This window comes from Hemitrygon akajei, chromosome 20, assembly GCF_048418815.1.
Source record: "Hemitrygon akajei chromosome 20, sHemAka1.3, whole genome shotgun sequence".
Taxonomy (NCBI): domain Eukaryota; kingdom Metazoa; phylum Chordata; class Chondrichthyes; order Myliobatiformes; family Dasyatidae; genus Hemitrygon; species Hemitrygon akajei.
The window spans coordinates 14,822,154-14,833,650 of NC_133143.1; the positions used below are offsets into that span (position 1 = coordinate 14,822,154).

The 11,497-nt window shown below is 44.4% G+C and overlaps 1 long non-coding RNA gene across 1 annotated transcript; it reads left to right on the forward strand.

Annotated features, from left to right (window-relative positions):
• Positions 1-325: 325 nt before the first annotated feature.
• On the forward strand, positions 326-7,198 carry LOC140713950 (uncharacterized). The gene is made up of 3 exons (XR_012095776.1): positions 326-382; positions 6,668-6,741; positions 6,998-7,198. It is a non-coding gene; the product is annotated as an uncharacterized lncRNA (long non-coding RNA).
• The last annotated feature ends 4,299 nt before the right edge of the window (positions 7,199-11,497 follow it).

The window sequence follows — 11,497 nt, forward strand, 5'->3', positions numbered from 1 at the left end:
ATCCAAAGTGGTTCTGCATTCAATGATCCTTAAGTAATGGGTTGGAAATATTTGCTCCTTGTAAAGCAACAATAACTTTCACTTACTGGACTTTGTTAATATTCATAGAGGAGTTCTGAAGAAATATTTGAGATCATGTAGATAATATGGTATTGTGAGTTAATGGATGCCACTGCAGGGGGTCCAGCTCTACCTCCTTGAACTGACCTGGGCAGGAAGTAGCATAACTTATGAACAATGGTTATGAATATTCTGTGGAAATGTACAATAGATTACTTGATGTTGATACTGTGCTAAAAACAAATGGTTTACTTTCAAAGATACACTTCAATATAAAGAGCAAAACTCCATAATCTGAGGATTTGACAACAACAAAAAGGAAGTAAGAGAATATGTTGTTACGAAATAATTAAGTGAATGCTATTTATTTACTTCGTAAATAATGTTACTTGTAAATAATGTTGGTTGTCTCAAAGACAGGACTGGCTGCACTTGGTAGCTGGATGTTTTAAAAGTGATAGGGAAGGGAGTAAAAAGGGGGAGGAGTGATGTTGTGGCCATTACAGAGACTTGGATGGCTCAGGGGCAGGAATAGTTACTTTGAGTGCCAGGCCTTAGATGTTTCAGAAAGGACAGGGAGGGAGGCAAAAGAAGTGGGGGCATGGCACTGTTGATCAGAGATGGTGTCACGGCTGCAGAAAAGGAGGAAGTCATGGAGGGATTGTCTACGGGTTCTCTATGGGTGGAAGTTAGGAACAGGAAGGGTATAACAACTCTACTGGGTGTTTTTTATACACCACCCAATAGTAACAGGGACATAAGGAACAGATAGGAAGACAGATTCTGGAAAGGTTAATAATAACAGGGTTGTCATGGTGGGAGAATTTAATTTCCCAATTATTGATTGACATGTCCCTAGAGTGAGTGGTTTAGATGGGGCTGAGTTTGTTAGGCATGTTCAGGAAGGTTTCTTGACACAATATGTAAATAAACCTACAGGAGGAGAGGCTGTACTTGATCTGGTATTGGGAAATGAACCTGGTCAGGTGTCAGATCACTCAGTGGGAGAGCATTTTGGAGATAGTGATCACAATTCTATCTCCTTTACTACAGCATTGGAGAGGTATAGGAACAGACAAGTTAGGAAAACGTTTAATTGGAGTAAGGAGAAATATGAGGCTATCAGGCAAGAACTTGGAAACAGATGTTCTAAGGGAAACAAACAGAAGAAATGTGGCAAATGTTCAGGGGATTTTTGAGTGGAGTTCTGCATAGGTACGTTCCAATGAGACAGGGAAAGGATGGTAAGGTACAGGAAACGTGGTGTACAAAGGCTGTTGAAAATCTAGTCAAGAAGAAAAGAAAAGCTTACAAAAGGTTCAAGAATCCAGGTAGTAATAGAGATCTAGAAGATTATAAGTCTCACAGGAAGGAGCTTAAGAATGAAATTAGGAGATCCAGAAGGGGCCATGAGACGGCCATGGCAGGCAGGATTAGGGAAAACCCATGTGAAGAGCAAGAGGATAAGACATGAGAGAATAAGACCAATCAAGTGTGACAGCGGAAAAGTGTGTATGGAACAAGAGGAGATAGTAGAGGTACTTAATGAATACTTTGCTTCAGTATTCAGTGTGGAAAAAGATCTTGGAGATTGTAGGGATGACTTACAGTGGACTGAAAAGCTTGAGCATATAGATATTAAGGAAGGGGATGTGCTGGGGCTTTTGGAAAGCATCAAGTTGGATACATCACTGGGACCGGACAAGATGTATGCCAGGCAACTGTGGGAGGTGAGGGAGGAGTCTCTGGCAATCACCTTTGCATCATCAATCGGGACAGGAGAGGTTCCAGAGGATTGGAGGGTTGCAGATGTTGTTCCCTTATACAAGAAAGGGAGTAGGGATAGCCCAGGAAACTATAGACCAGTGAATCATACTTCAGTGGTTGGTAAGTTGATGGAGAAGATCCTGAGAGACATACATTTGGAGAGACATAATATGATTAGGTATAGTCAGTATGGCTTTGTCAAAGGCAGGTCCTGCCTTTCGAGCCTTATTGAATTTTTTGAGGATGTGACTAAACAGATTGATGAAGGTGGTGATGAAGGTAGATGTAGTGTATATGGATTTCAGCAAGGCATTTGATAAGATATCCCATACAAGGCTTATTGAGAAAGTAAGGAGGCATGGGATCCAAGGGGACATTGCTTTGTGGATCCAGAACTGGCTTGCCCACAGAAGGCAAAGAGTAGTTGTAGATGGGTCATATTTGCATTGAGGTCGGTGACCAGTGGTGTGCCTCAGGGATACGTTCTGGGACCCCTACTCTTCATGATTTTTATAAATGACCTGGATTAAGAAGTGGAGGGATGGGTTAGTAAATTTCCTGATGACACAAAGGTTGGGGGTGTTGTGCATAGTGCAGAAGGCTGTCAGAGGATACAGCGGGACATTGATAGGATGCAAAACTGGGCTGAGAAGTGGCAGATGGAGTTCAACCCAGATAAGTGTGAGGTGGTTCATTTTGGTAGGTCAAATATGATGGCAGAATACAGCATTAATGGTCAGACTCTTGGCAGTGTGGAGGGTCAGAGGGATTTTGGGGTCCAGGTCCATAGGACACTCAAAGCTGCTACACAGGTTGACTCTGAGGTTAAGAATGCATATGGAAACCATAGAAAAGGTGCAGAGGAGATTTACAAGGATGTTGCCTGGTTTGGGAAACATGCCTTATGAGAATAGGCTGAGTGAACTCGGCCTTTTCTCCTTGGAGTGACGGAGTTTGAGAGGTAACCTGCTAGATGTGTATAAGATGATGGGAGGCATTGATCATGTGGATAGTCAGAGGCTTTATCCTAGGGCTGAAATAGCTAGCATGAGAGGACACAGTTTCAAGGTGCTCGGACGTAGTTTCAAAGGAGATGTCAGAGGTAAGTTTTTTACTCAGAGAGTAGTGAATGCGTGGAATGGGCTGCCGACAATGATGGTGAAGGTGGGTACAATAGGATCTTTTAAGAGAATCCTGGATAGGTACATAGAGCTTAGAAAAATAGAGGGGTATGGGTAACCTTTGGTAATTTCTAAGGTAAGGACATGTTCAGTACAGCTATGTGGGCCAAAAGGCCTGTATTGAGCTGTAGATTTTCTTTGTTTCTATGTTTCTATGAGTGGCATTGCTAATCCAGGAAAGGGAGACGTTATAGGAGAAGCATCCACTCGGTCAGTGTTGGTGGAAGTCAGAAGCAGGAAGTGAACAACCAGCCTCTCTATTGGGGGCATTCTATAGTCTCCCCTCCACCCAATAACAACAGAGACACTGAAGAGCAGATAAGTAGGCAGATTTTGGAAAGGTGTAAAGATAACAAGATTGTTGTAATGGATTTCAATTTCCTGAATATTGATTGGCACCTCTTTAGTGCAAAAGATTTAGAAGGGGTAGAATTTGTTCAAAGTGTCCATGAAGGATTCCTAACATAGTATGTAGGCAGGTCAGCTAAAGGAGTGGTATTAGTATACAGGATCCATACTGGATCTAGTACGAAGTAATGAACCTGGTCAGATGATAGCCTGTCCTGTCTCCCTTTCTCTTCACCATCTACACCTCGGACTTCAACTACTGCACAGAGTCTTGCCATCTTCAGAAGTTTTCTGATGACTCTGCCATAGTTGGATGCATCAGCAAGGGAGAAGAGGCTGAGTACAGGGCTACGGTGGGAAACTTTGTCACATGGTGTGAGCAGAATCATCTGCAGCTTAATGTGAAAAAGACTAAGGAGCTGGTGGTGGACCTGAGGAGGGCAAAGGCACCAGTGACCCCTGTTTCCATCCAAGGGGTCAGTGTGGACATGGTGAAGGATTACAAATACCTGGGGATATGAATTGACAATAAACTGGACTCGTCAAAGAACACTGAGGCTGTCTACAAGAAGGGTCAGAGCCGTCTCTACTTCCTGAGGAGACTGAGGTCCTTTAACATCTGCCGGACGATGCTGAGGATGTTCTACGAGTCTGTGGTGGCCAATGCTATCATGTTTGCTGTTGTGTGCTGGGGCAGCAGGCTGAGGGTAGCAGACACCAACAGAATCAACAAACTCATTCGTAAGGCCAGTGATGTTGTGGGGGTGGAACTGGACTCTCTGATGGTGGTGTCGGAAAAGAGGATGCTGTCCAAGTTGCATGCCATCTTGGACAGTGATTCCCATCCACTCCATAATGTACTGGTTAGGCACAGGCGTTCATTCATCCAGAAACTCATTCCACCGAGATGTAACACTGAGCATCATAGGAAGTCATTCCTACCTGTGGCCATCAAATTTTACAACTCCTCCTTCAGAGTGTCAGACACCCTGAGCCAATAGGCTGGTCCTGGACTTATTTCCACTTGGCATAATTTACTTCTTCTTCTTCTTATTATTATTATTATTATTTAATTATTTATAGTTTTATATTGCTATATATCTACACGATTCTTGGTTGGTGCGACTGTAACGAAACCCAATTTCCCTCGGGATCAATAAAGTATGTCTGTCTGTCTGTTTGTCTGTTGATCTCTCAATTAGCAAGCATTTCAGACTTCCAAAATTAAGCATAGCCATGGAGAAGGATAGGAGCAGGCAGTATGGGAAAATACATAATTGGGGATGTTAGGCAGGAACATGTGGATGCATATTGGGAACAGATGTTCTTTGGGAAAAGAAAAATGAAAATATGGAGATTGTTGAGAGAAAACTTACATGGGGTTCTGGATAGTTTGACTGAGACAGGAAAAGGATGGTAGGATGAAGGAACAATGGTTGACAAGCAAGGAAGAAGGAACCATCTTAAGGTTTAGGAATCAAAGATCAGATAGGACTCTTGAGATTTATAGCCAGAAAAGAGCTTAAAAATGAACTTAGGAGAGTTAGAACGAAACTTGAGAAGGCTTTGGTGAATAGGATTAAGGGAAACTCTAATGTGCTGTACATGTATGTAAAGGTCAGGAGGATGTTGAGAGTGAGGGTAGGACTGCTTAGGGATATAGGAGAAAATGTGCCTGGAGGCAGAGGAAGTGGGAAAGTCAGTGTTCAGTGTTCAGGAGTGAGAAGTGTGAGGACAGCATAGAAGAGGCTAATGTGTTGGAGCATGCTGAGTTTAAGAGCTTTAGTTAGAGCTTTTGAAAAATGTTAAGAAAGATATTTCCCCAGGGCCTAAAGGGATATACCACAAGTAACTATGGAAATTGAAGGAAGAGATTGATGAGGCATTGAAAATGATTGATGAGGCCACAGGAGTAGTACCAGAAGATTGGAGGTTGGCAACTGTTGTTTCAAGAAAAGTAATAGGAATAATTCTGGGAATTATCGACCAGTGAGACTTACATTAATGGTGGACAAACTAATGGAAAGGATGTATGAGCTTATGGAGAAGCATAGTCTTATTAGGATAGTCAGCAGCCATGCAGTCATGTGTGAGCAGAGTGTACAGCAATGGGCTCAGCACACTGTCCTGGGGATAGGGGCACCCATGGTAAGGATGAAGGGGAGGGAGGAGTGATTGCGCATCCTAACTATGTGAAGTCTGTTTGGAAGTCCAACACAATGGTATATTTAAACCGACGAGTCGGAATTTGTTCACCAAGGTCTGTGGGACAATAGTGTTGAAAGCCAAACTGAAATCCAGAAATAGGATTTGGATATATGCCCTTGTTTTCTAGGTGTGCCAGCGCCAGATACATAACATATACTATTGGCATATGTGTAGAGTGGTTCAATTGGTAAGCATTTTGGTGAGTGTCCAGTGTGGCTGGAATGATATTTTTGATGCATGCCATTACCAGTCATGCAAAGCACCTTATGATGATTGGCATCACTGTCACCAGGTGGTAGTTGTTTAGTTCTGAGGGTGTAGAATTCTTTGGTACAGGAATGATGGTGCCTGATTTGAAGCACGTAGGGTCAGCGGCCTGAATGACTGGAATATTGAAGATATCTGTGAAGGTGTCAGTGAGATAGTGTGCACGTTGTCTGAGTACTTGGCCTGGATTGTTGTCTGGTCCAGCTGCTTTACAGCTGAGAGACACTCTCTTCAGACTCCTCATGTCTGCTGCTTTATAGACAATAGCTGGTCACCTAGGAGGGCATTGACTTTCGTGGCTAGAGTTGTGTCGCATGCTTTAATGCATGCAAAAAAGTTGCTTAGAGTGTCGGTGGGGGAGACTTCTCTACTACATTCAAAGCTGTTTTTCCTTGCGTAGTCAGCAATGCCTTTGATGTCCAACCACATAAGTTGGGGATCATTATCAGCAGGTGTTCCTGATTTTTTTTTTGTGCTTAAGTGACCTTTGCTCTTTTGATGCATAAGGTGAGGATTCTCCTGACTGTTCTGTTTCCAGACTTGAAGGTAGCATTCTAGGCTTTTAGTAGGGAGCACACCTCTACATGTAGCCTATGTTTCTGGTTGGATTGTGAAATGACTGTTCTTGAGATACCAATATCATCGATGCACTAACCGATGTGGCTGCTGACATTATGGGGCATATCTTTTGTGGTCTACTATCTATGTCTTCACCATCTGTGGTGGCTTCCTTGAAAATTTGCCAGTTAATCTATTCCAAATAGACCTGAAGCATTGAGATTATCTCATTAGGCCATACAGTGATTGTCCTCTTGACTGCTTTTCTCATTTTTCAGCAGTGGTCATTATGCTGGGATTAACATTATGGAAACGTGATCAGAGAGGCCAAGATGAAGGTGTGGGTGCCTTTGTAAGTACTGCAACTGTTTGTTGTTGTAGTGATGAGTTGGTGGAATGTCCTGCAGGTTAAAGAGACCTTTTGGATGTTTGTAGTGTAGAGAGCTGATGATACTGTAAAGCTCTCTCAGTGTATCCTTGACGTTGATGCTTGGAGGGGGGGAGTGTGGGGTGATGAACGCAACAGTAAACTCCCTGAGTAGGTAATTTGCACTGTTACAAGTTCTATATTGTATGTTATGCTTTTACAAATTGTGGCATTTAAGCAGATCGGTAGCAGAGCGAAGGGCGCTGAGTAGGCTACGGTCAATTATGGAAAACCCTGAACATCCTCTACATAGCACCATCCAGAGACAGAGAAGCAGTTTCAGCGACAGGTTGCTATCGATGCAATGCTCCTCAGACAGGATGAAGAGATCAATACTTCCCAATGCCATTCGGCTTTACAATTTTCAACCGCCAGGAGTAAGATATGTTAAAGTGCCGGGGTTAGGACTCAATGTATTTAAGTAAACTACTTAAGAACTTTTTAAAAGCTATTATTAATGCTTTTTGAGAGGGTGATTTTAGATGCATATCATATTTTTACTGAGTTAAGTATTGTATGTAATTAGTTTTGCTACAATAAGTGTATGGGACATTGGAAAAAATGTTGAATTTCCCCATGGGGATGAATAAATCTATCTATCTATCTATCTATCTATCAGTACTCTTTGGTTGATGTGCTGCCATTCTTGAAATGTAGTCCAAGATCATCAAAGTACTCATAACACATTGGTTAAGGCCACCAGTAATGAAGTATGAATGGTGATGAATACAGGACATAAGAGATCACTTTCCAGTCGCATAGAGTCATATCAAAGCAGTAATGCATTAAAGTTCTGCAACTTATCTTATAATTTTCTTTTTATGGTCTGGAATTTGGGAAATTGTTGCCAATGAACTGATTTCTGAAACTAGTACATTTATCACACAGCAAGGTCTCAGTCCATTTTTTCACAAGGCAACACGGTAGCATAGTGGTTAGCACAGCACTTTACAATACCAGCAACCTGGGTTCAATTCCCACCACTGTATGTACATTCTTCCTGTGACTGGATGGGGTTCCTCCAGGTGCCCCGGTTTCCTCCTGCGGTCCAAAGATGTACCAATTGGTAGTTTAATTGGTCATTATAAATAGTCCTGTGGGTTAAATCAGCAGTTGCTGGGTGGTGTAGCTCAAAGGGCCAGCATTGAATCACTAAATAAACAAAAATAAAAAATAAAAAACCAGGTGCTTCTTCACAGTGGATGGATGAATGGGCATATGCAAGTTTTTTTATTGTACCTGCACATTAGCATACTTGTGCATATGACAATAAACTCAACTTAACATGACCTGATATATGCTTGTTCTTTTTCAATCAACCTCACACTGAATGTGAATCCCGACTAACCATTGCTGTGATGATTGGCCTCTGAGAAACAAAACCATCTTCCTCAGTGTCAGGTACCAAAACGGGAAGCATACATTTCCAGACAAACATTGGACAGTTTGCTGACAGTTAACATGAGGAAATCTGCAGATGCTGGAAATTCAAACAACACACACAAAATACTGGTGGAACACAGCAGGCCAGGCAGCATCTATAGGGAGAAGCGCTGTCGACGTTTCGGGCTGAAACCCTTCGCTAGGACTAACTGAAAGGAAAGATAGTAAGAGATTTGAAAGTAGTGGGGGAGGGGAAATGCAAAATGATAGGAGAAGACCGGAGGGGGCGGGATGAAGTTAAGAGCTGGAAAGGTGATTGGCGAAAGTGATACAGAGCTGGAGAAGGGAAAGGATCATGGGATGGGAGGCCGCAGGAGAAAGAAAGGGGGGAGGGGAGCACCAGAGGGAGATGGAGAACAGGCAAACAACTAAATATATCAGGGATGGGGTAAGAAGGGGAGGAGGGGCATTAATGGAAGTTAGAGAAGTCAATGTTCATGCCATCAGGTTGGAGGCTACCCAGCCAGTATATAAGGTGTTGTTCCTCCAACCTGAGTTTGGATTCATTTTGACAATAGAGGAAGCCATGGATAGACATATCAGAATGGGAATGGGACGTGGAATTAAAATGTGTGGCCACTGGGAGATCCTGCTTTTTCTGGCGGACTGAGTGTAGGTGTTCAGCGAAACGGTCTCCCAGTCTGGTTTGGGTCTCACCAATATATAAAAGTCCACACCAGGAGCACCAGACACAGTATACCACACCAGCCGACTCACAGGTGAAGTGTCGCCTCACCTGGAAGGACTGTCTGGGGCCCTGAATGGTGGTGAGGGAGGAAGTGTAAGGGCAGGTGTAGCAATTGTTCCGTTTACAAGGATAAGTGCCAGGAGGGAGATCGGTGGGAAGGGATGGGGGGTACGAGTGGACAAGGGAGTCGCGTTGGGAGCGATCCCAGCGAAAAGCGGAAAGAGGGGGGAGGGAAAAATGTGCTTGGTTGTGGGATCCCGTTGAAGGTGGCAGAAGTTACGGAGAATTATACATTGGACCTGGAGGCTGGTGGGGTGGTAGGTAAGGACAAGGGGAACCCTATCCTGAGTGGGGTGGCGGGTGGATGGGGTGAGGGCAGATGTGTGGGAAATGGGAGAGATGTGTTTGAGAGCAGAGTTGATGGTGGACGAAGGGAAGCCCCTTTGTTTATTTTTTTATTTTTTTATTTATTATTTGTTTATTTTTTGAGAATATGGTCCATCACCAACTTTATCAGCTCTGGGGATCTCCCATCCACTGCCACCAAACTCATGATTCCCACACCCCGCACTTCCCGTTTCTACCTCCTACCCAAGATCCACAAACCTGCCTGTCCAGGTAGACCGATTGTCTCAGCTTGCTCCTGCCCCACTGAACTCATTTCTGCATACCTTGACATTGTCATATCCCCCCTTATTCAATCTCTTCCCACCTATGTTCATGACACTTCTCATGCTTTGAATTTTTTCAATGATTTTAAGTTCCCTGGCCCCCACCGTCTTATTTTCACTATGGACGTCCAGTCCCTATATACCTCCATCCCCCACCGAGATGGTCGCGAAGCTCTTCGCTTTTTTCTTTGGATTCCAGACCTAACCAATTCCCCTCTACCAACACTCTCCTCCGTCTAGCGGAATTAGTTCTTACTCTCAATAATTTCTCCTTTGGTTCCTCCCACTTCCTCCAAACCAAGGGTGTAGCCTTGGGTCTCAGTTATGCCTGCTTTTTGTTGGCTTTGTGGAACAGTCCATGTTGCAAGTCTATACGGGTATCCGTCCCCCTCTTTTCCTTCGCTACATCGATGACTGCATTGGCGCTGCCTCCTGCACGCATGCTGAGCTCGTCAACTTCATTAACTTTGCCTCCAACTTTCACCCTGCCCTCAAATTTACCTGGTCCATTTCCGACACCTCCCTCCCCTTTCTTGATCTTTCTGTCTCCATCTCTGGAGACGGTCTATCTACTGATATCTACTATAAGCCTACAGACTCTCACAGCTACCTGGACTACTCCTCTTCCCACCCTGTCTCTTGCAAAAATGCTATCCCCTTCTCACAATTCCTCCGTCTCCGCCACATCTGCTCTCTGGATGAGGCTTTTCATTCCAGGACGAAGGAGATGTCTTCCTTTTTTAAACAAAGGGGCTTCCCTTCATCCACCATCAACTCTGCTCTCAAACGCATCTCTCCCATTTCCCTCACATCTGCCCTCACCCCATCCACCCGCCACCCCACTTGGGATAGGGTTCCTCTTGTCCTTACCTACCACCCCACCAGCCTCCAGGTCCAACGTATAATTCTCCATAACTTCCGCCACCTACAACGGGATCCCACTACCAAGCACATTTTTCCCTCCCCCCCCCCTTCTGCTTTTCGCAGGGATCGCTCCCTACGCGACTCCCTTGTCCACTCGTACCCCCCATCCCTTCCCACTGATCTCCCTCCTGGCACTTATCCTTGTAAACGGAACAAGTGCTACACCTGCTCTTACACTTCCTCCCTCACTACCATTCAGGGCCCCAGACTGTCCTTCCAGGTGAGGCGACACTTCACCTGTGAGTCGGCTGGTGTGGTATACTGCGTCTGGTGCTCCCGGTGTGGCCTTTTATATATTGGTGAGACCCGACGCAGACTGGGAGACCGTTTTGCTGAACACCTATGCTCGGTCCGCCAGAAAAAGCAGGATCTCCCAATGGCCACACATTTTAATTCCACGTCCCATTCCCATTCTGATATGTCTATCCATGGCTTCCTCTATTGTCAAAATGAATCCACACTCAGGTTGGAGGAACAACACCTTATATACCGGCTGGGTAGCCTCCAACCTGATGGCATGAACATTGACTTCTCTAACTTCCGTTAATGCCCCTCCTCCCCTTCTTACCCCATCCCTGATATATTTAGTTGTTTGCCTGTTCTCCATCTCCCTCTGGTGTTCCCCTCCCCCCTTTCTTTCTCCTGAGGCCTCCCATCCCATGATCCTTTCCCTTCTCCAGCTCTGTATCACTTTCGCCAATCACCTTTCCAGCTCTTAACTTCATCCCACCCCCTCCGGTCTTCTCCTATCATTTTGCATTTCCCCTCCCCCCACTACTTTCAAATCTCTTACTATCTTTCCTTTCAGTTAGTCCTAGCGAAGGATCTCAGCCCGAAACATCGACAGCGCTTCTCCCAATAGATGCTGCCTGGCCTGTTGTGTTCCACCAGCATTTTGTGTGTATTGTTGCTGACAGTTAAGAGAGTTATGGTGAAAAAGCATTTAGGTGGAATT